The sequence below is a fragment of the Diabrotica virgifera genome, chromosome 4, assembly GCF_917563875.1.
Source record: "Diabrotica virgifera virgifera chromosome 4, PGI_DIABVI_V3a".
Lineage (NCBI taxonomy): Eukaryota > Metazoa > Arthropoda > Insecta > Coleoptera > Chrysomelidae > Diabrotica > Diabrotica virgifera.
In genome coordinates, this window is record NC_065446.1 from 176,259,789 (window position 1) to 176,282,098 (window position 22,310).

Below are 22,310 nucleotides of genomic sequence, written 5' to 3' on the forward strand. Positions count from 1 at the left end.
AGAAGCTTCCTTGGATTCAGCAGATTCAAGTTCTAATTCGAGTGACTTTTCAGAATGTTATACAAGTAGTAGTTACCAACCATCCGAAGAAGCAGTATCTCCTTGTTCTTCTCCAGTTGAGCTGCTAACTGACGCAGATGATGTAACATACACCCAAGAAATTTTCCATGGAGACTTGAGAGAAGGAAATTCACGTAAAAGAAAAGGAGACAAAGGGCAATGGAAAAAAAATTATAACAAACTACTCAGGATGCAAGGCAAAAAATACTTGGGTTACACAAATCCAAAACATGAAAAAATGAAACAAAATAAAATGCGACCGGAAAGAATATTGGGAGTAAGGTGTGAATCAAACTTCTGCAAAAGAAGCAAGAAAAGGGTATGTGAACAAATAAGTGACGAAGACAGAAAAAATTTATTTCACCATTTTTGGTCCGACCTAACATGGGACCAGAGAAAAATTTTTGTATCTACTAACGTCCATACAACAAGTACAAAACGAAATACTACAGAAAATACGTCTAGACGCAGTAATACTCTCCAATTTTCACTACCAGGAAATGATGAGCATGGGAACACACTTCGACGGCCTGTATGTCGAACCACGTTCCTCAACACCCTTTGTTTGGGTTCATTTACGGTTCAATCATGGGTTAAAAAAGGTCGTTACGGTATGCATCCATCACAAAACAATGCCAACTTGAATAGAAGAAAAACTAGTAAGGTTAATGTTGACATGCAGGCTAGACATCTCGATAACTTTTTGGATGCATTACCTAAAATGCCATCCCACTACAATCGAAAAAATACTAATAAACTTTTCCTAGAACCACTTTACAAATCGCAAGCCAATCTATATAATATCTATAAAGAATACTGTTCATCAAAAAATACCTCCGCATTCTCGATGAAAAAGTTTAATGAAGTATTTCATAGCAAGAATTTGTCCATTCACCAGTTAAAAAAGGATATGTGTGACACCTGTGTAGCACACTCCGTTGGTAATTTAAGTGAAGAACTTTACGAGCAACACATAAAAAATAAGGACAAAGCTAGAAATGAAAAAATGTGTGACAAAGGAAGGGCAGTAAGAAATGAATGCATTTTATTGACCGCTGATGTACAAGCAGTTAAAGTTAGTCCCTGTATAACTGCCAGTGCGATCTATTTTAAAACCAAATTGGCATGCCATAATTTCACAGTATACGACACGACTACTCATCACGCCACCTGCTACTGGTTTTCCGAAATCGACAGTGATGTTACAGCTTCCACTTTTGCCTCATTATTAATAGATTACCTGGAAAGACACTGTTTATCTAAGCGCTTACCAATTATTCTTTTTACAGACGGATGCACAAGCCAAAATCGGAATGCAATTCTTGCTAATGCACTGTTAAATTTTTGTATGCATCATGGCGTTACCATGACTCAAAAGTTCCTCGAGGTTGGACATACGCAAATGGAAGGGGACGCGGTGCACAGTGCTATAGAACGTAAGTTGAAAAACAGAAATATTTATTTACCTAGCGATTACTTGGCAGCGACAAAAGAAGCTAGAACCCGTCCCTTTCCATATGAAGCTCTGATGATTCCACACAATTTTTTCAAAAATTACGCAGATGAGTCAACCTGGAGATACACAACTATACGACCTGGGCGTAAGGTTGGTGACCCGAGGGTAATGGACATTAAAGCAATTATGTACAAACCTACTGGGAACATCCAAGTTAAACTCAACTTTGATGATGATTGGACAGACTTACCATTACGACCACGGCAAATACCAGTCATTACGGAATACAAACCTATGCACAACACACCAATACCTATAACGGCCACCAAATTTAAACACCTGCAGGAACTTAAAACGGTCATACCATCTGACTGTCATGGCTTCTATGATTCCTTGCCACATAAATAAGTAGACTTAAAACTTTTATTTTCGTTAGAATGAAAACTTTAGTTGTGAATATGCATTTTTAATAAAAGTCCATTTACTACCAACTTCCTTTCAGTTTCAATTTTATACTACCAATTTCTCCTAAGTCAAATATGTAAACTTTATATTACTTACAAACACCTAGTAACTATATTAAAATATGAAAAAAGCTATAGTATTTTACCTTATAGAAGCAGGGTTGTGTAATATAAAAAATAAAAAAATAATTAGTTTTTTCTTCCTCCTGCACAATTTCTATTTATGTAGATAGGAGGTATTGGCGGTAAGCGGTCGATTTATTACCTGAGAAACCCTAAAGGCTGATTCACATTATAGCTCAGGTCACGGTCCGCTCACGCTCAGCTCAAGGTTCGGTCAACTATTCTTACACGCATTTTAATCATGCTATCCGCACTAAACGCGACGGTCAAGTTCTGTCCCTTTTTTTGACCGCGTGGTTTCTCCGAGAGAATATTTTGATCGTGGCTTGAGCTGACCGTAAGCGGAGCGTGACCTGAGCTATTATGTGAATCGGCCTTAATAATATAAAACAGCTATACAGGCCTTTGAGGCATTTGCAATAAAGCATAATACCCGATATAATTTAAATTTTTAGGATATTGTACGTAAAAATTTATTCGTTTAGTTAAAAAATATTATAAACAGCGGTATTATTTTATTAAAAGATATTTCAACAAACGGATAAATTTATTAAGGGGGTAGGCGCAAAATTTTGGTCCAATGCTTTTAAATGCATTTTTTTTCGAATTCTGAGAAAACTAATAAGTATTTTGAAAAATTCAAACTCATAACGAAAAATTACATTATTACCGAGGGCCGAAAGTCCCTGAAAACTTTTATAATGTTTATAATTATAATATACAGGCGTGAAAAAAAGAGAAAATTTATTGTGATTTTTAATTTCAAGTATTTAATTCAAACTAAACTTTTTGTATATTTTAAGACACTTTCGGAACTCGGTAATAATGTAGTCTTTCATTCTGCGTTTAAATTTTTCAAAAATATTTATTGGATTTTTCAGCATTCGAAAAAATGAAAAAAAATGAACTTAAATAGCATTGGACCAAGATTTTGCGCCTACCCCCTTAAAAAGTAAATGGAAACGTTTCGGGACCTCTAATTTATATTCCATAAACAGGGATATTCCTATAACTGGTACTTACATTTTTACTTGTTGGATTTTTGAGATGCTAGATTCAATTCTTGATTTGACTCTCTGCCATAATGTGTCAATAGTCAAATAACAAAGCTAGCAATATATAATAATTATTAATTAAAGTGCTTATTAAAAATGGCAAATAGCCGAAAAGAGTTTTACCGAAAAATCCAGGAATTAAAAAGTTTCTATATAAATAAATATTTAATATATTTATGTTAAATTGTTGATCGTCTTGTATGATTTTTAAATTTTTAAATACGTCCTCGTATATTGCAACACAAACTCAACGTGGTCACCATTCGAGTACCACTCGAAAATTAAACCTGCTGTCGATTAGTGGCAAGGGGACTGGCGCTACGGCGCGGCACTTCCAAAATACCACCACTTCAAGTTCAAATCCTTTTTATAAACGTAAAAATTGCAAATTTTTATTTTTTTTTGCCAGATAGGGTGCACCCAATAATGATGTTTTCGCTTCTTTGGATTTTTAGCATTGAGGTTGGCAAACTAAAGAAATAAAAGTTAATCGGTGCTACTATATAGTACTTAGTCTACTGCGCTGTAATATAATATTACAATGCTGACAAAAAAAATCTTTACAAAGTGAATAAAACGCATAAATCATAAGAATTATTATTCTAATTTCACAAATTATGTATTAATTAACTACAAATAATTGAACTTTCTAAGTCCTAGGTTTTCACCCATGGGGATCGAAAGTAGAACCGGAAGTCGATATTTGAACTCTTCGTGTAACTTTGCTTTGATGGATAAAATATTTCGCTAATTTTTAGTCATTTTTACTAAACTTTCGGTCATAATTGTTTAAACGGAAATAATTTCAAAACCGGAACAAAAGATTTAAACTCGACTTTTCAATACACTTCAATTAATGTCACATGTACCATTTCTGCGAATCTGATATGGTACTTCGGTTAAGAACTTTTTAACGGGAAATGATATGAACCCAAAAAGCATCCGGTTCTTCTTCTTCTTGAAGTACCGTCTCCTATCGGAGGTTGGCTACCATCACAGCAATCTTAACTTTGTTGGCTGCAGCTCTGAACTATTGTATTTGTATAAATCCTCCTACGTCCCACATTTCTCTTTCCCGAGATATTTCCTTGGATTATGAGCCTTAGCGGGGAGTACTTTTCCCGTCTTATTATGTGGCCTAACTTCCGGTTAGAACTTTTTAACCGGAAATGATATAAAAACCAAATTTATACATTTGTTCTCATCTTGCTAAGGCACGTCGAATAATATATCTTATACTATTTCCATTTGCCCCCATTTCGGTGACTTTCCAACGGTATTTTCCTATTGCAGCTCTAAAGCCGCAACTCTGAGGTCAAATTTCAAATATATCACATGTACTATTTCTGTGTCTATAATATGGCACTTCCGGTTAGAACTTTTTAACCCGAAATTATTTAAAAACCAAAATTATACATTTGTTCTCGTCTTGCTAAGGCACGTCGAATAATACATCGCTTATACTACTCCGGCGACTTTAAACAGTACTTCCGGTTTATTCTAAAATCCTAGGTCAAATTTCTCACCTTTAGTACCCATAGTAACCATATAAATAATAAATATATAAATATTACAACCAAATATTTTTTCTCATCTTACTAACGCACGTCGAATAATATATCTTATGCTATTTCAGTGACTTTCCAACGGTACTTCCTATTGCAGCTCTACAACCGCAACTCCGAGGTCAAATTTCAAATATATCACATGTACTATTTTTGTGTCCATAATATGGCACTTCCGGTTAAAATTTTTTAACCGGAAATGATATAAAAACCAAAAGTATACATTTGTTCCCATCTTGCTAAAGCACGTCGAATAATATATCGCTTATACTACTCCGGCTACTTTAAAAAAGCACTTCCGGTTTCATTTCTAAAACCGAAAATTCTAGGTCAGATTTTTCACCTTTAGTACCATCCTTGGATTATAAGCTTTCATTTGACACCTCATTTGTCATTCTACCTGGTATAATGACGGAGGAGTTATATTCTCGGTCGGACGGACCGACGTACAGCAGCCTAGGTCAAATATCTCACCTTTAGTACCATCCTTGGATTATAAGCTTTCATTTGACACCTCATTTGTCATTCTACTCATTTGTCATTCTACCTGGTATAATGACAGAGAAGTTATATTCGCGGTCGGACAGACCGACGGACAAACAGCCTAGATCAAATTTATCACCTTTAGTACTGTCCTTGGATTATAAGCTTTCATTTGACACCTCATTTGTCATTCTACCTGGTATAATGACGGAGAAGTTATATTCGCGGTCGGACAGACCTACGGACAAACAGCCTAGATCAAATTTATTACCTTTAGTACTATCCTTGGATTAGAAGCTTTCATTTGACAACTCATTTGTCATTCTACCTGGTATAATGACAGAGAAGTTATATTCGCGGTCGGACAGACCGACGGACAAACAGCCTAGATCAAATTTAGCACCTTTAGTACTATCCTTGAATCATAAGCTTTCATTTGACACCTTATTTGTCATTCTACCTGGTATAATGACGGAGAAGTTATATTCGCGGACGGACAGACCGACGGACAGACAGCCTAGATCAAATTTATCACCTTAAGTACCATCCTTGGATTATAATGTTTCATTTGACACATTATTTGTCATTCTACCTGGTATAATGACGGTAGAGTTATATTCGCGGTCGGACGGACCGACGTACAGCAGCCTAGGTCAAATATCTCACCTTTAGTACCATCCTTGGATTATAAGCTTTCATTTGACACCTCATTTGTCATTCTACTCATTTGTCATTCTACCTGGTATAATGACAGAGAAGTTATATTCGCGGTCGGACAGACCGACGGACAAACAGCCTAGATCAAATTTATCACCTTTAGTACTGTCCTTGGATTATAAGCTTTCATTTGACACCTCATTTGTCATTCTACCTGGTATAATGACGGAGAAGTTATATTCGCGGTCGGACAGACCTACGGACAAACAGCCTAGATCAAATTTATTACCTTTAGTACTATCCTTGGATTAGAAGCTTTCATTTGACAACTCATTTGTCATTCTACCTGGTATAATGACAGAGAAGTTATATTCGCGGTCGGACAGACCGACGGACAAACAGCCTAGATCAAATTTAGCACCTTTAGTACTATCCTTGAATCATAAGCTTTCATTTAACACCTCATTTGTCATTCTACCTGGTATAATGACGGAGAAGTTATATTCGCGGTCGGACAGACCGACGGACAAACAGCCTAGATCAAATTTATCACCTTTAGTACTATCCTTGGATTATAAGCTTTCATTTGACACCACATTTGTCATTCTAGCTGGTATATTGACGGAGGAGTTGTGATTACAGAGAGACAGACAGACAGACAGACGGACAGACGGACGTGGATAATTCAAAGTTTTCACATTTTTTCAAAATTGGGTGAAAACAACAGAAAATTTAAATAAATACTACGACCATATAAATATTACAACCACCATGTATTTTGTTAAATTTTTTTGTCATTTCAAAAAATGTTCGTACTTAGATGTATTATTTTAGTAACAATTATTATTTATATGTTCACATTAAATACCAACAACAATGCTTTTTCAAACAAAACAAACAAATATGATTTTGCTTTTCTCATATCATCTTGAAAATGTTGAATAATGAAAAATAAAAAAGCAACTGCTATATCAAAATAGCTGGCCGAACCATCTCTAATAACCAATACCACGCCACGGGCCACGGCCATTCCACCTCAATGGGCGCCTCGCCTTAGGTCTTCCTCCTTTCAGGCAAAAACCGATACTGCGGTTGCATGATATTTAATATTAAAATAGTATTGGATGTGGTAGAATGTAGACTCTTTGTATAATTACCAATTGAACAGTGAAGCTGTTAGTAATAATAAAATAGTAATGTTTGTAATAGTTTCTCTAATTTGTTTTTGTACGTAGACCGCATGCCGAATCAGCTAAATTGCCGTAGACCACATATTAGACGGTAGACCGCATACCGCAGTGGCACCAAATAATTTTTAATTTGAAAGATCTCAGTGGGGTACTATTTTTTTCTTTAAAAAAATTCTGACTATTACCCGTATGCGCGCCAATGATGAATACAAAATTCTTAATTGGATATCAAAAAATGCACAATAAGTATTTCCTAAAACTCACCAAATTTCATTTTCATAGTGTAGCGTTTGAAAAAACTCCAACATTAATTTAAAATCCCAATTCCCAAAAAAATGTCTATTTTCCAATTTATTTTGTGAAGTTCAATATCATTATAAGATCCCAAGCCGACCCTGTATACAGCCATGAAGTATTGCAGCAACATTTCAATGTGTTACAAGATTCCTGTTTATTTGAGACGCAAAAACAGAATTTGTAAGAAGTGTTGACAAAAGTACAGTTCTAATGCGTAGATGAACTTTCTAGAACAAATCTTGAACTGAAAGTTGAGTTCTTGTCAACTAAGCATCCCTAAGGATCAAAATCGCTCGGTACTTCCGTCGTATTTTCCCCGATCTGTGGCTTCAGACCGAAGCGCAGATCAGTCCGGTTTGATTTCTTCAAGCGTGAAGATCGCTTGCCGACTCACCCCAAAAGGGCGTGGTGCCTTTTGTTATCCGCCGGTAAAGGGTATAGTATGTCGTTCTGGAAGATCTAGTGTGAGGGCACGATGTTTTTTTTTACCCCGTAGTGAAGTTGGGTGCTCTTACACTGTGTTTGAGTTGTGACGCAGTACTATACGCCGGCGTGGTATGAAGTCCCTGTATCTTGTCCAAGTTCCTGTTTAAATGAAGTCTTCCGAGTCCCGATTGATGTCCTGATGTAGACATTTTGAGTTCCAGTCCCGTGATGTTTATCCAGTTGATTGCCCCGAAATAAAAAGGAAGCCATGAAGCCCACCTCAGGTCGATGACCCTGTTTGTTTGTAGATGAACCCCCTTTCCGTGTAGTTTGTGACGTGTGATAAAGGATTTTGTTTAAATATGGTATGATATATTTTTTTAAATTTTGCAAGGATCCCAAATGGATAAATATTTTTGTTGGTAAAGAGTTTTGAAAAATAATAGTTGTTTGTGCTTTCATGATGCAACTTGTAAATTAAAATGACAGTGACTTTGACCTTTGACAGCTGCGTCAAAATTTTGTTTTGACATACACTGTCCAACAAGTTCTTTTGTCATTCTTTTGTTATGTTAAATTGAAGATTTTTTTTGTAATGTAAAAGATTTGTAGATATTTTGTCCTGTAAAATCATTTCCTGTTAAAAGTTTTTTTGTTTGTTTAAAAAAAAACCACCGTAAAGTTTTAAATAAATGTTTGTGAAAGTGTATCTATCATCTCATTTCTGTAGCCTTTGGAAAAATTTTAACAGAAAACTAATGCAACTGTATGAAAGTTTTAGTTCAGAAGAAAAGAAAGAATATGGCATAGAAGCCAATAATAAGGAAAGATGTTGTCCCAATGTAACCCCAAAGAGGAATCAATGATGATTGTCCCCCCGATTGGTACCCGTAAGTAAGAAAGTATCCAGTAAGTACCCATAGGTGAAATAGAGGATTTATTTCAAACGGCGTCCCTTTTTGTTAAATAGTAGAAAGATCCTCTAGTCAGAGTAAGTACCCTTATGTATTTAGTTATGGTAGTGTAGTCATCTTAACACCCCTTCACCCTCCCTAACGAATCTGCGACCTAGCTCCCGCACAACAAATGAGCTGCCGTCCCGCAACGAGGCTTTATGTGTCTGCTTCTTCTTCTTTAGCCCCATTCTTACCCCCCAGTATCTCTATAGATAGTCTTTCCTTGTTCCCATATGAGCAGACATGTAAAACGCTTCAAATGGCGCCCAACGTGGGGCCGATTCATTTTTCTGCCTCCTTCAGTATCCAGTAGTTGTCTTGTCCAGTTGAATGCTTCAACTGGCCCCGACAACGTGGGGCGTGTTATTTCTACCCCCTGACCCCATTAGCATGTGCCCACTACCATATCCCTTTAGCCTCCTTTCGGTCTCATTTGTACTACAACTGTTAGGCAGTGCCCGTCTTGGGTAGCCGATCTCAGTTTGTGGTGCAAGTGTTTCCGATAACATGGAAGCTCGACTCGTGTCATGTTTTGTATGCCCATTGTTACAAGTCTAGCTTGTAGACATGTTCAACTAGTAGTTAGCCTATCTACTAGTCCCCAATGTCTTTAGCCACCCCCCACTTAGTGTTACATTTGTAACGTACACCCTGAAGTTTGACCCGAGTAAATATCGCCCAAGTCTTCCCATGTAGTTTAGCCCAGATTCCTCTTGTCTTGCCCCCAGAAACTGTTTCATGTCTGTTAGTGCCCCCGAAACTGTTTCAGTCTGTTAGTCCCCATGAAAGAGCCCATTTTTGTAGTTTTTGTTGCAAAAGTTAATAATTTTTCCAAAGAGGTGTAAGTATGTACACATTTTGTTGTGATGTTGATTTGGTCGTGCTGTTGATTGTATAGGCATGTACCATTTCATACATCATAGTGTATTTAACTTGTAACCCCATATGTATACTGGTATTGTATTGTATTGTAAGTATCGTAGAACAGAATTGTATGTTATTGTAGCGTACTAACTGTATTGTATTGATATTGTACCCATGATGAAAGCATTGATTTGAATTTTTTTGAAAATATAGATGAAATATATAGACAAACAGTTGAATAAAAAAGTAACGTAAAATTTTTTTTGAAAATTTTGATTAAAAGTAACGTTAAATATTTTGAATATTGAATCCAATTATGAAGTATAACAGTATGTTGTATTTTTTGCATGTATTCCTATAGATCAACAGTTTTTTTACAGAATAATCGTTTTTTGTGATTTATTGATTTGGTCATTTGATTAGATGTGTGATGTTGTTGGTATGGTCCGTGTATGAGCTTAGCCCCGTATAGTCTGTGTGAGAGTAGTCCCTTGTTTTTCCAGCGAAGCCTATCTCTGTTGGTGTATGTCATGCCACAGGTTAGTTGGAGAAGTCATCCCATTGAGAAGTCATCCCCTTGAGAAGTGGCCCCGTGAAGAAGTGAAGAGGGAAACCGTGGAGAGGCCCCCCACTTCTGTGTTTTTTTTAAGCAGCCAGGAGAAAAGCTGTCACTTTTAGATTTGAAGATAGCGTTCTCTGTCGACACTGTTTGAGAATAACTGTCTTGAAGTGTAGAAGTTAGCCCCTGAAAAAGCCCCCCCCTTGTCTGTGTTGCCCCTTGTTTTTTTTTTTTTTTTTGACTAATCTATCTTTGTAGGTGTCAAAAGGATGCCAGAGGTTAGTTAAAAAGAGCCCGTGAAGTAGTAGTTGAAGTCTCCCCCCCAGTGAAGTAGTTGAAGTCCCCCCGTGAATGAAGTATGTCTTTTTGTATCTGACATGTCACAAGTGTAATACTCGTGATGAAGGAAGTGTTGTTCAGCTATCTGTGAACACTTTCATTAGTAGTCGGAGCAAGAAATGTCTTATCCCGTGTGAGCTCATATAGGAACCAAATTTCAATATTGTTTGTGTTTGTAAGCCCCTGAGTATATCTAGAAGTCAAAAAGTATGTTGTTGTCTGTTTGTTTGTCTATCCCTGTTTTGTCTGGAAGTTTTAGAGCCCATTGTCTGTTGTCCCGTGTTGTCTATTAGCCCGTGTTGTCTATTAGCCCGTGTTGTCTATTAGCCCGTGTTGTCTATTAGCCTGTGTTGTCTGTTAGCCCGTGTCCGTGCTGGGGTTTGATTTTTTTTGGCGAATAGTTAGTTGACCTCTCTTCTCTTTGTTGATTGAAAGTAGGCCAAGAGCAGAAGCTGTGACAAGGCTGGTGAGGTTAGGATCTGGCCGCGTTGAGTACAGGTGAAGCTTGCTTTCGGTCGATAAATGGAAGCGGTTGTTCGTCAGAACTGTCATACTTTCCAATGTCCCTTTGGTCTTCCCCTTGCGTGTTGCTTTCACCCCCTGTTTTGAAAAAGTAGCCCCCCGTTTTGAAAAATAAAGTCCACCCCCAGTCTTGAGAAATGAAATGCCCCCAGTTTTGAAAAGTAAGTCTATCCCCAGTTTTGAAAAGTAAAGCCCAACCCCCCTGTCTTGAAAAATGAAGTCTATCCCCTGTTTCGAAAAGTGAAGTGTAGCCCTGTTTTGAAAATGAAGTCTTCCCCCAGTTTGTGATTTGAAAATGAGAGAGTTGTCTAGTGAATATTCATGAAAGGTTCTTATGTCCTAGATTGGACTGTTGAGTGAAAACGTAATGATGTAGTGTTCTCTATATCATATGTTGCGTTCATTTCCCTTAGTCTTGTTTAAAAAGTTTGATATCCTGTTTGAACCCAGTATACTAGTCTTTTTGGTCTTTTGTTGTTGTCACACATACCCCCTCCCCCTTGTTAGTCTTGTTTTGATTTTAGCCCTTGTTGTTGTCATATACCCCTTTGTCTAGCCCTGTCTTGTTTGAATGAGTTGTTGAAGTAAGTTGTTGGTGAGATTTTGTCTCACTGAGGTGTTTAGACTGGATTGTCTAAATCCTCGTTTTGCAGAACCGTTGCCGAAATGTCCCGTGAAACTCGCTAGGTGTTAGCAGAGTTTGGGCAGATGTTTATCTGTCAAACATCAACTTTTTAGTTTTTGTGAACCGCTCGCGGTTAGGCAACGAGGTGACAAGGCTGTGTCTGCCCTGGTATGTCACTTGTGTTACTGCTGTGGATGTCAGCGAGGTCCACACAGGGCACAAGTTTAGTTTCTTTCCCAAGGCACAGAAACTCTTGTCACCTACAGTTCTTTGTAGAGTCAAGAAACATTTAAGTCTACTCGACTTTAAAGAGTCTGGCGATTGATGGCACGCTAGCCCAATCCCTAACGACTTTTTTGTTTTGTTTAATCCCCACTAGCCATTATCTAAATATTTTGATATTGTTGTCCTGTCACACCTAAGATGTCCATGTTGGATTTTTTTCTGTTTGTTATCGAAAACTGGATAATCTTATCCAGGTTTCTCTTTTGCGCGGAGGCTTTGTAGCGTTTGAAAAAACTCCAACATTAATTTAAAATCCCAATTCCCAAAAAAATGTCTATTTTCCAATTTATTTTGTGAAGTTCAATATCATTATAAGATCCCAAGCCGACCCTGTATACAGCCATGAAGTATTGCAGCAACATTTCAATGTGTTACAAGATTCCTGTTTATTTGAGACGCAAAAACAGAATTTGTAAGAAGTGTTGACAAAAGTACAGTTCTAATGCGTAGATGAACTTTCTAGAACAAATCTTGAACTGAAAGTTGAGTTCTTGTCAACTAAGCATCCCTAAGGATCAAAATCGCTCGGTACTTCCGTCGTATTTTCCCCGATCTGTGGCTTCAGACCGAAGCGCAGATCAGTCCGGTTTGATTTCTTCAAGCGTGAAGATCGCTTGCCGACTCACCCCAAAAGGGCGTGGTGCCTTTTGTTATCCGCCGGTAAAGGGTATAGTATGTCGTTCTGGAAGATCTAGTGTGAGGGCACGATGTTTTTTTTTTACCCCGTAGTGAAGTTGGGTGCTCTTACACTGTGTTTGAGTTGTGACGCAGTACTATACGCCGGCGTGGTATGAAGTCCCTGTATCTTGTCCAAGTTCCTGTTTAAATGAAGTCTTCCGAGTCCCGATTGATGTCCTGATGTAGACATTTTGAGTTCCAGTCCCGTGATGTTTATCCAGTTGATTGCCCCGAAATAAAAAGGAAGCCATGAAGCCCACCTCAGGTCGATGACCCTGTTTGTTTGTAGATGAACCCCCTTTCCGTGTAGTTTGTGACGTGTGATAAAGGATTTTGTTTAAATATGGTATGATATATTTTTTTAAATTTTGCAAGGATCCCAAATGGATAAATATTTTTGTTGGTAAAGAGTTTTGAAAAATAATAGTTGTTTGTGCTTTCATGATGCAACTTGTAAATTAAAATGACAGTGACTTTGACCTTTGACAGCTGCGTCAAAATTTTGTTTTGACATACACTGTCCAACAAGTTCTTTTGTCATTCTTTTGTTATGTTAAATTGAAGATTTTTTTTGTAATGTAAAAGATTTGTAGATATTTTGTCCTGTAAAATCATTTCCTGTTAAAAGTTTTTTTGTTTGTTTAAAAAAAAACCACCGTAAAGTTTTAAATAAATGTTTGTGAAAGTGTATCTATCATCTCATTTCTGTAGCCTTTGGAAAAATTTTAACAGAAAACTAATGCAACTGTATGAAAGTTTTAGTTCAGAAGAAAAGAAAGAATATGGCATAGAAGCCAATAATAAGGAAAGATGTTGTCCCAATGTAACCCCAAAGAGGAATCAATGATGATTGTCCCCCCGATTGGTACCCGTAAGTAAGAAAGTATCCAGTAAGTACCCATAGGTGAAATAGAGGATTTATTTCAAACGGCGTCCCTTTTTGTTAAATAGTAGAAAGATCCTCTAGTCAGAGTAAGTACCCTTATGTATTTAGTTATGGTAGTGTAGTCATCTTAACACCCCTTCACCCTCCCTAACGAATCTGCGACCTAGCTCCCGCACAACAAATGAGCTGCCGTCCCGCAACGAGGCTTTATGTGTCTGCTTCTTCTTCTTTAGCCCCATTCTTACCCCCCAGTATCTCTATAGATAGTCTTTCCTTGTTCCCATATGAGCAGACATGTAAAACGCTTCAATAGCTCAACTGGTCTTAGAGCAATAAATAAATTGGCAGTTTAAAATAAAAATTTTAACACCCCGTATCTCGGAAACGAATCATTTGCGGACATATATTTATAGAACAAACCGGCAATATTTTTTCATGTAGAATTAGCCCTTAAATTTTTTCATACTTATTTACTAACACGCTGTATATGTATAACCTAATATGGAAGAGAAAAGTAATACCCAGAGAATGGACATATGCAGTAATTAACCTATTTAAAAGAAAGGAAACACAAGAGACTGTAAGAACTACCTATAGAGGTATATCACTACTATGCGTAGCAGCAAAAGTATACGAAACCATAATAGAAAGGAAAATCAGAAAAGAAATCGAACATAAATTAGAGGACGTACAAAGTGGATTCAGGAAAGGACACAACACACAAGACCATATATTCACCATGCAACAAGTAATAGAACAAGCATTAAAGAAAAATAGAGAAATATATCTGAGCTTTATAGACATGGAAAAAGCATTCGACTCAGTCAAAAGAAAAGATATATGGGAAAGCCTAAAGAAGAAGGAAGTAAGTGAAGAACTGATAGAAGCAACAAAGAGTATATACATGAAAACAACAAATATAGTAAGAATGTTAAATATACAGTTAGAACCATTTGAAACAACTCAAGGAGTTAGACAAGGGGTAAGTCTCAGCCCAGTGCTATTCATAAATGTAATAGATGAGATAGTGAAAGAATGTAAGAAAACTTTCAAGAAATACTGCATCGGTTGGAACAGAATGCAAATGATAAACGCTGAGATGTGTATATTTGCAGACGACATAGTATTAATTGCGGAAACAGCAGAAAAACTGAAATACAACTTACAGAAATGGAACCTAGAAGCAAGCAAATACAACTTAAACGTAAATAAATAGAAGACTCAGATAATGAAAATATATCAAGGAAACAAGGGACGGAAGATCAAATAGAAGTAATGATAGACCAACATCAAATAATACAGACAAATTCATACAAATATTTAGGAACAGTAATCAACAACAAAGGAGACATCGAGGACGATCTTAACAACAGAATGGAAAACACAGGAAAACTATTCCAAGCACTAGATAGAGGATTCCTTAATAACAAAGAAATATCAACAAAGACCAAGATGACAATATACAAAACAATATATAGACCTACGGTGACATATGGAGCAGAAAATTTGATATTAAACAAAAGACATCAGAACAGAATACAGGCAGCAGAGATGAAATACCTCAGAAGAACGATGGGAGTAAAAAGAACTGATAGAATCAGAAATGAAGATATAAGAGAAAGACTCAAAATCAAACCGATACTCGACTCAATCAAGGAGAAAAAATTGGCATGGTTCGGACATCTAACCCGGATGGACAATAATAGACAAGTGAAAAGAGTGTGGGACGCCAAACCAATAGGTAAGAATAGAAGAGGAAGACCCATTAAAGAATGGAACAGTGACATTTCGCAGATACTGCAGAGTAAGGGTAAGACTTGGCAGGAAGCAACACAGATAGCATCCAATAGGAAGGAATGGAGAAAGTTCGTTAAGAGCTAGGACAATTCAGAAGATTGTAAAATATTGTAATTTAATGAATTGTATTATAAATGGCCCAACACCGAAAGGTACAAATGGGTCTACTGATTAAGGGAGCGTTCAAGTATTACGTAACGCGATTTTTGAAGATTTTTGACCCCCCTCCCCTTTACGTAACGCACTCTAATGGGCGTTTAACTATTGCGTAACGCAATTTTTGAAGATTTTTGACCCCCCCCCTCCACCTGCGTTACGTAATACTTGAACGGTCCCAAGTAAAGTAAAGTTAATTCGTAGAACAAGTAACAATTTTTAATAGAAATTACAGTTCTCTACAAATAGTTTTTCATGAATTTTGATGTAAAATAATTAGAGAAGCAGGAATTCAATAATTTAGAATTTCCCATTGATTTTCCTATGGCCCGTTTGACGATTCACCACTCGGTATATTTTTCACGGTGTTATCGAAATGCCTCCCACATTTTCAGGTAAATATCATTTAGGCTGATATTTTGTCTATTTAATCTCTATATAATGACAAAATGTTGCCAAATCATAATTTAAATAGGTAGTATCTTATCTATGTTGATTTTTCTAATTCTTAATGCAGTGTACATAAAATTTGTTTCACATACATATTTCACAGTACGACAAATTTCTTTTTAGAAAAGAAAGTTGTTACCGACAATCTAATATCCAGCTTTTCTGGGTAATTCCAATTCCGATTCTAATCTCTCTCATATTTATAATTCCATTTTATAATTCCATGAATAGGTACTTTTACCTTAAAGTATTTTTAATTCTTTTATGTAGGGATTTACGTTAACAGAATTTTCGTCTAGTTGACTAGAGAAACTTTTTAAAACTGATAATGAGTCGGATAATAATAATACATATGTTTATTTTTTTAGATTTTTATTTTCGGCGTGTTGGCATGCTTTTATGATAGCTATGGTTTCTGCTGAAAATATTGATGTATTGGAATTCAGTTTAAATTTTTCTTTGACATCTAGTGATGGTATATAAAAAGCACAGCCCACACCATCACTTTGTTTTGAAGCATTCTCGTGGTTATGATCTAATATTGATTCAATTATCGTATTTTCACACCCTTGTGTTTTCACAAATGATATGCAGGTTTTTTAGTACATGTCCACCGTTTTACTGTAACTTTGGCCAACATTTTTTGAAAACCGAATGTAAAACCATCAATTGATAGTAAAGGTTTGCCCTTTTGACTGACATTTATCGTTGTCCATTATTTCGGATGTTATGACTTAAATACAATTTGATCTTGAAATCGACGAACTGACAAGCTCGAAATAGACAAACTGACTGATGCAGGAACTAATAAACTTTCAAGTATTTAGACAACATTTAGCCCATTAGCACAATTTACAAAAGAGAATATAAACAAACAAAAAGAATTATCTAATCTAACAACTATGCAGTGTAATATAGTATTCACGTGGATCGAAGCTCATATTGGACTCGAAAATAATGAAAAAGTAGATCAGTTGGCAAAAGAGAGCATTTTCAGTGGCTAGGAAACATTGAGTGATATTGGACTTCAAGAATGTATAACCATAATATAAGTAAAACCAGATTACATGATAACTGGAAACTTCAATGGAGTCAATACTGTATAAATTGTCCGACAAGGTATGCTCTTTTACATCCGAAACTCCCGACAGATAATTGGCATAAAAATTTAGATTTTTCAAGACACGATATTGTTACTATCTCTCGACTAAAATTTGGACATGCCTGTTATCCCGCACATCTATATAAAATCAACAAAATACAGTCGGATTTGTGTGAAAATTGCAATACAATAAGTGACTTGGATCATATATTTTTTGCATGTGACAAATATGTGACAAAATAGTTATTTTCCTAACAAGTGCAGAAAGTCATTCTTTTCCGCACGCGACTGCAGTTTTGCCGAACGACCCGAAGCGGGAGTTCGGCAAGCAGTCGAGTGCGGAAAAGAGACTTTCTGCAAGAGTTAGGAACAATATTTTTTCTAAGAGTCTTTAAAAAATTTAAAAATTTTAATCATTTAATTTAATTAATATGAAAATATATACACAAATTAATTCTTTGACAAGGTTGTCAAAACCAAACTTTCAATATAATTAGTTAGCATGACGACGATCTTGGTTTCCATGACGATGATTCAAAACGACTGTTATTGTCTACCGATTTGACTTTCGAATATTATGTCAAAATAATTTTATTTCATCGAATTGTCGCGTTAATTTCGCGAAATAAATTAGTAAATAATATCTAAATATTAGTTTATTGCATGTATTATAATTACTTTAAGGCCATATTAACATATCTAAATTAACACGCGTGCGGAAAAGTAAAAACCGCGTGCGGAAAAGTAACACGCGTGCGGAAAAGTGAAACTTTCTAAACTAAAATGCGTGCGCGAAAGTAGACATTTTTGCACGCTCGTAGAAAAAGAAATTTGTTGAATATGCAGCTATTGCAAGAAAACGTTTATCCCCCATATTATAATCTAATGAACTTACTAGCTTTGAACAAACCGTCAATCTTTAGGATTCTTATAAAATACTTATTATGTTTTTGCATTTTTGTTAAATTATTAATAACAAAAAATAATGGTTATTATAAAATATATTATAATGGTTATAAAACTAATTACATATGTATAAGTTAGTTGAAATTTACAAATACCGCATAGTGTCGATAATGTTTAATACAATAAAGGTTGAAAATAAAATAAATTAAATAACAAAATACCAATTTTGCCAAAAATTTACAAAGGGACGAAGATGTGGCAACGTCTCACCTTCACATAAAGATTAGAAGCATGTAATTTATTTAAAGCTTGGGAGGCAATTCGTATGTGACCATTTTAGCGACAGGTAAGAAACCCTTTTTCGGGAGGCATTTCATATGCGGCCATTTTTCAAAGGTTAGCACTATAGAAATGTATAAATACAGAAATATACAAACAAAAAAGCTGCTTACCAATATATTAAACTAATTTTGTAATTTTTAGATTCGTATTCTCTCGACGAAGTAGATTTTTATAATGCGAAAATGCAGGTAATGCATTGTAGGTACATACAAAAATTAATCATCATCATCATCATCATGGCATCCACACTCCTGGCGGAGTGATTGCCGCCCTCTTTGGGCTCTTCCGATTCGTTTGTCGCGGTGAATCAATCCACATTAACATTTTGGTTTTACAATTGGTTGTGTGACTTGGCATCTTCTACAATTTTTCTCCATTCGTTCCTGTTTTTGCTTATGGTTGCCCATTCTCTGACTCCCATCTTCTTAAGATCCTCGACTATCTGGTTCCCCCATCTAGTTTTGGGTCTCCCTCGTGGTCTGCTTGATACAGGTCTCCATTTGGAAATTTTCTTGATGACGGCTTCTGGATTTCTCCTTTCTATATGTCCCATCCATCTGAGTCTCTGTGCCTTGATAAATCTAATGATGTCTTCTCCTTGCAGAAGTCCTCTTACTACATTATCTCAGCACCATATGTGATTACTGGTCTAATTGCTGCTTTGTAAATCTTCAGTTTAGTATTCTGAGTAAGCTTCTTATCTTTTAGGAAGTTATTGTATTTCCAGTAGGCTCCGTTTCCTTCCTGGATTTTTTCTCTGATTACGATGCTTCTATCGTTAGTTCCATTAACTAAGACTCCAAGATATTTAAAGTGTTCTACCTTTTCAAACTTATATTCACCAATATTTAAACTTGTTACATTATCTGCATTTTTTATTGAGCAAATTAGGTATTTTGTTTTGTTTTGATTTATTTCTAAACGCCTTTTGGATGCTTCCTTGCATAACTTCGTAAATTCTTCCTTTAAACTGTTCAGGTAGGTAAATACTTCCTTTAAACTGTAGCTCTTATTGTTCCTTCTATTGCGACATTAAATAATGACGTTGATAGAGAGTCACCTTGTCGTATTCCACCTGCTATTTCTATAATTTTGGTGATACCGTTATCTGTAATTATTGCTGCAGTCGATCCTTCCATTGTCATTTTCGTAAGTTTTATAAGTTTCATTGGTATATCTAGGTTTTTCATGTCTTCTATTAGGTCGGGTCTTGTTAAGCTGTCAAAGGCTTGCTTGAAATCTATGAAAAGGATGTGTAAGTCGATATCATGTTCGTAGCATTTCTCAATTGACTGTGTGATTATGTGAACTGCGTCTATTGTTGACCTTCCCTCTCTAAATCCGTGCTGGTAGTCTCCTATTTTAGTTTCAATGTCTTTTGAGAGTTTTTGTCTGATTAGTGCTGTCAATATCTTGTAGCAGCTGTTTAACAGTGTTACTCCTCTATAGTTGTTGCATTTTGTAGTGTCCCCTTTCTAGAGTTGCACAAGTTTGACTTGAATGTTTGAATTTGACTTGAGTTTGACTTGAGTTTGACTTAATTTCAAGTCAAACTCAAGTCAATCCTTCTGACAAATAATTCAAGTCAAGTCAAACTGGTCAATCGTACAGGTTTGAAAATTCAAACTGTTTGTCAAACTAGTTTGAAAGAGTTTGAAAAATAATTTATTTCGTAGATATACTTTTTTAACAATCCACGAGGAAAATAAAATTCCTGTAGCTGGCTGTATACCATAAATCACAAAAATACAGGATCCTTCCTAAAAGGTATATTTAAAAGACCCTAATAAGGGTTGCATCACAAAACAAAACGTTTTCGGATTAACAAGTATTCCATCATCAGTGTTAAGCCAATAACATGCATACGTGAGCCATCAAAAAGTTATGGGTAAAAACCCTTTAAAAGGTATAAGATCTTATATTATACTATACTACTTATTATGTTTAAAATAGTTAGATGTTGCAAATATTCCTGGATATTACCCAGGGTAACACAGGACTCTAACCCACGTGGATGTGATATGAAAGGGATGAACCTCACATATTGAAAATTGAGTGTCGACTATATTTTTTAAAGGGTTTTTACCCATAACTTTTTGGTGGCTCACGCATGCATGTTATTGGCTTAACACTGATAATGGATTACTTGTTAATCCGAAAACGTTTTGTTTTGTGATGTAACCATTATTAGGGTCTTTTAAATATACCTTTTACAAAGGATCCTGTATTTTATTTTTTTTTATTTTTTTTTATATACTTTTTTATTGAGATAGACATGTCAGTTGCCAATTAAGATAAGAAATTTAATAATACATTGAGTGCCATATAAATCATCCTTTAGTTCCAATAATTTTAGTATTTGTTTCCCTCTACTCATTTTTAAAAATCATGTACAATAGAACACTGACACTTTCACAGTAAACTATTTTTTAGCACGCACAACAAAATTAAATAAAAAAAATACTAAATGAACAGTTTTTGGTTTAAATGGGATCTAGCTATTTTTATAATTGTCTGCTTTTATAACCGGTAACAATAAACATCGGCACCGTCTTCAACGACAGAACGAAAGTCATAAAAAAAGGTTCAGGAAAGTTAAAAAGGAAGAAAACAAAGAACCTCAAAAATCTGTTTCCGTACCAACCCCTTTTTCCAGGTCTGTAAGTTAGACCAAATTGAGTATAATTTTGTAAGTCCCTGTATATTCATATACTTTGCAAAATATGTTTTAACACTGAAATGGATATTCAGAATAAAACTTGGCGATTTTGAGAAAAGAAAGAAAATACTATTTCTAAAACCTTTTTATAAAATATCAAACGGTTCAGAATCTACTTCAAATGCATCAAAATAAAACCATTCTACTTTGCATAATCTATAAAAAAAAATATTGCTACTTTTTTATTATTTTAAAATAAATTTGACAATTCCAAAATCAAAACTTATTAATGATTTTTAAAAGAATAATCAAATAATATAAATGAAAACAACAAAAGTCCGTAAAAACTTACATATAAGACAAAACATTAAAAATGGTATAAATAAAATACATAAATATAGAATGTTTTCTATAGAATATTATCAATATCTGACAAAAATCCTCAAAATGATATACAGTGATGAGTGCGCTAATAACCGACAAAATAACGCAAAAGATGGAAAACATAATGGATGTTAATTCCTTGAAATTTTATGGTCAAATTTGGATTATCTACATTTTTTCAATACAAATCAGTAGATGACCAACGTTTGTATGACTACCAAGATAGGGAAATCAATGTGTTAGAGAGAGAAGTACCTTTCCAATGAGTAAGAGTGAGATAGATGCTGACGTCACAGCGATGGAATAGTGTAGTTATTTTCCACTAGATGGCGCCACCAATCCGCCATTTTTATTCCATTTCAGTATTTTTCCATTTCAATATTTTTCCATTTCAACGGCACTAAAGCATATCTCCGTTGTTATTGGTTCGATCGTGACATGTGAGGTATCATAGGAAAGGGGAGGGGGTAACGAATACGTTAACACAAAAAACAAAGATGGCGGCATAGCCAAAACGGTACTAAAGCATATCTCCGTTGTTATTGGTTCGACGTGTGAGGTATTGGAAAGGAGCGCGTTGGCTCGTGACGTACAAAGGGATCGTTGGAAAGAGGCACGTTGCATATACTATATTTTATCTACGACCATAACACAATATGTTATTTAAACCAATCACGTGCAGAAATCTAAGCTTAACGAGTTGCATACTATATTTTATCTACGACCGCAACATATTCGGCATTTTTTTTCCAATTCGCCATTTTTATTCAAATTCACCATTTTTATTCCAATTCACCATTTTTAGTCCATTTTTCCTTGACATTACGTCGAAGAAATCTACCATAGTTTACCTATTAGCCGCTAGATGACGCCATTGTTAGTCCATTTTTATTTAAATTTACCATTTTTATTCCAATTCGCTATTTTTATTCCAATTTGTCTTGATACCGATATTACGCTGAAGGAATCTACCATAATTCGTTCTAAATATGATCTCAAATAAAATCCCTTACATAGGATCCTG

The 22,310-nt window shown here is 35.5% G+C and overlaps 1 protein-coding gene across 4 annotated transcripts in view; it reads right to left on the bottom strand.

The window, feature by feature from the left end:
* LOC114342489 (putative fatty acyl-CoA reductase CG5065) overlaps nucleotides 1-22,310 on the bottom strand; it is a 269,687-nt gene that overhangs the window by 232,321 nt on the left and 15,056 nt on the right. The gene's annotated exons all lie outside the window — the stretch shown is intronic.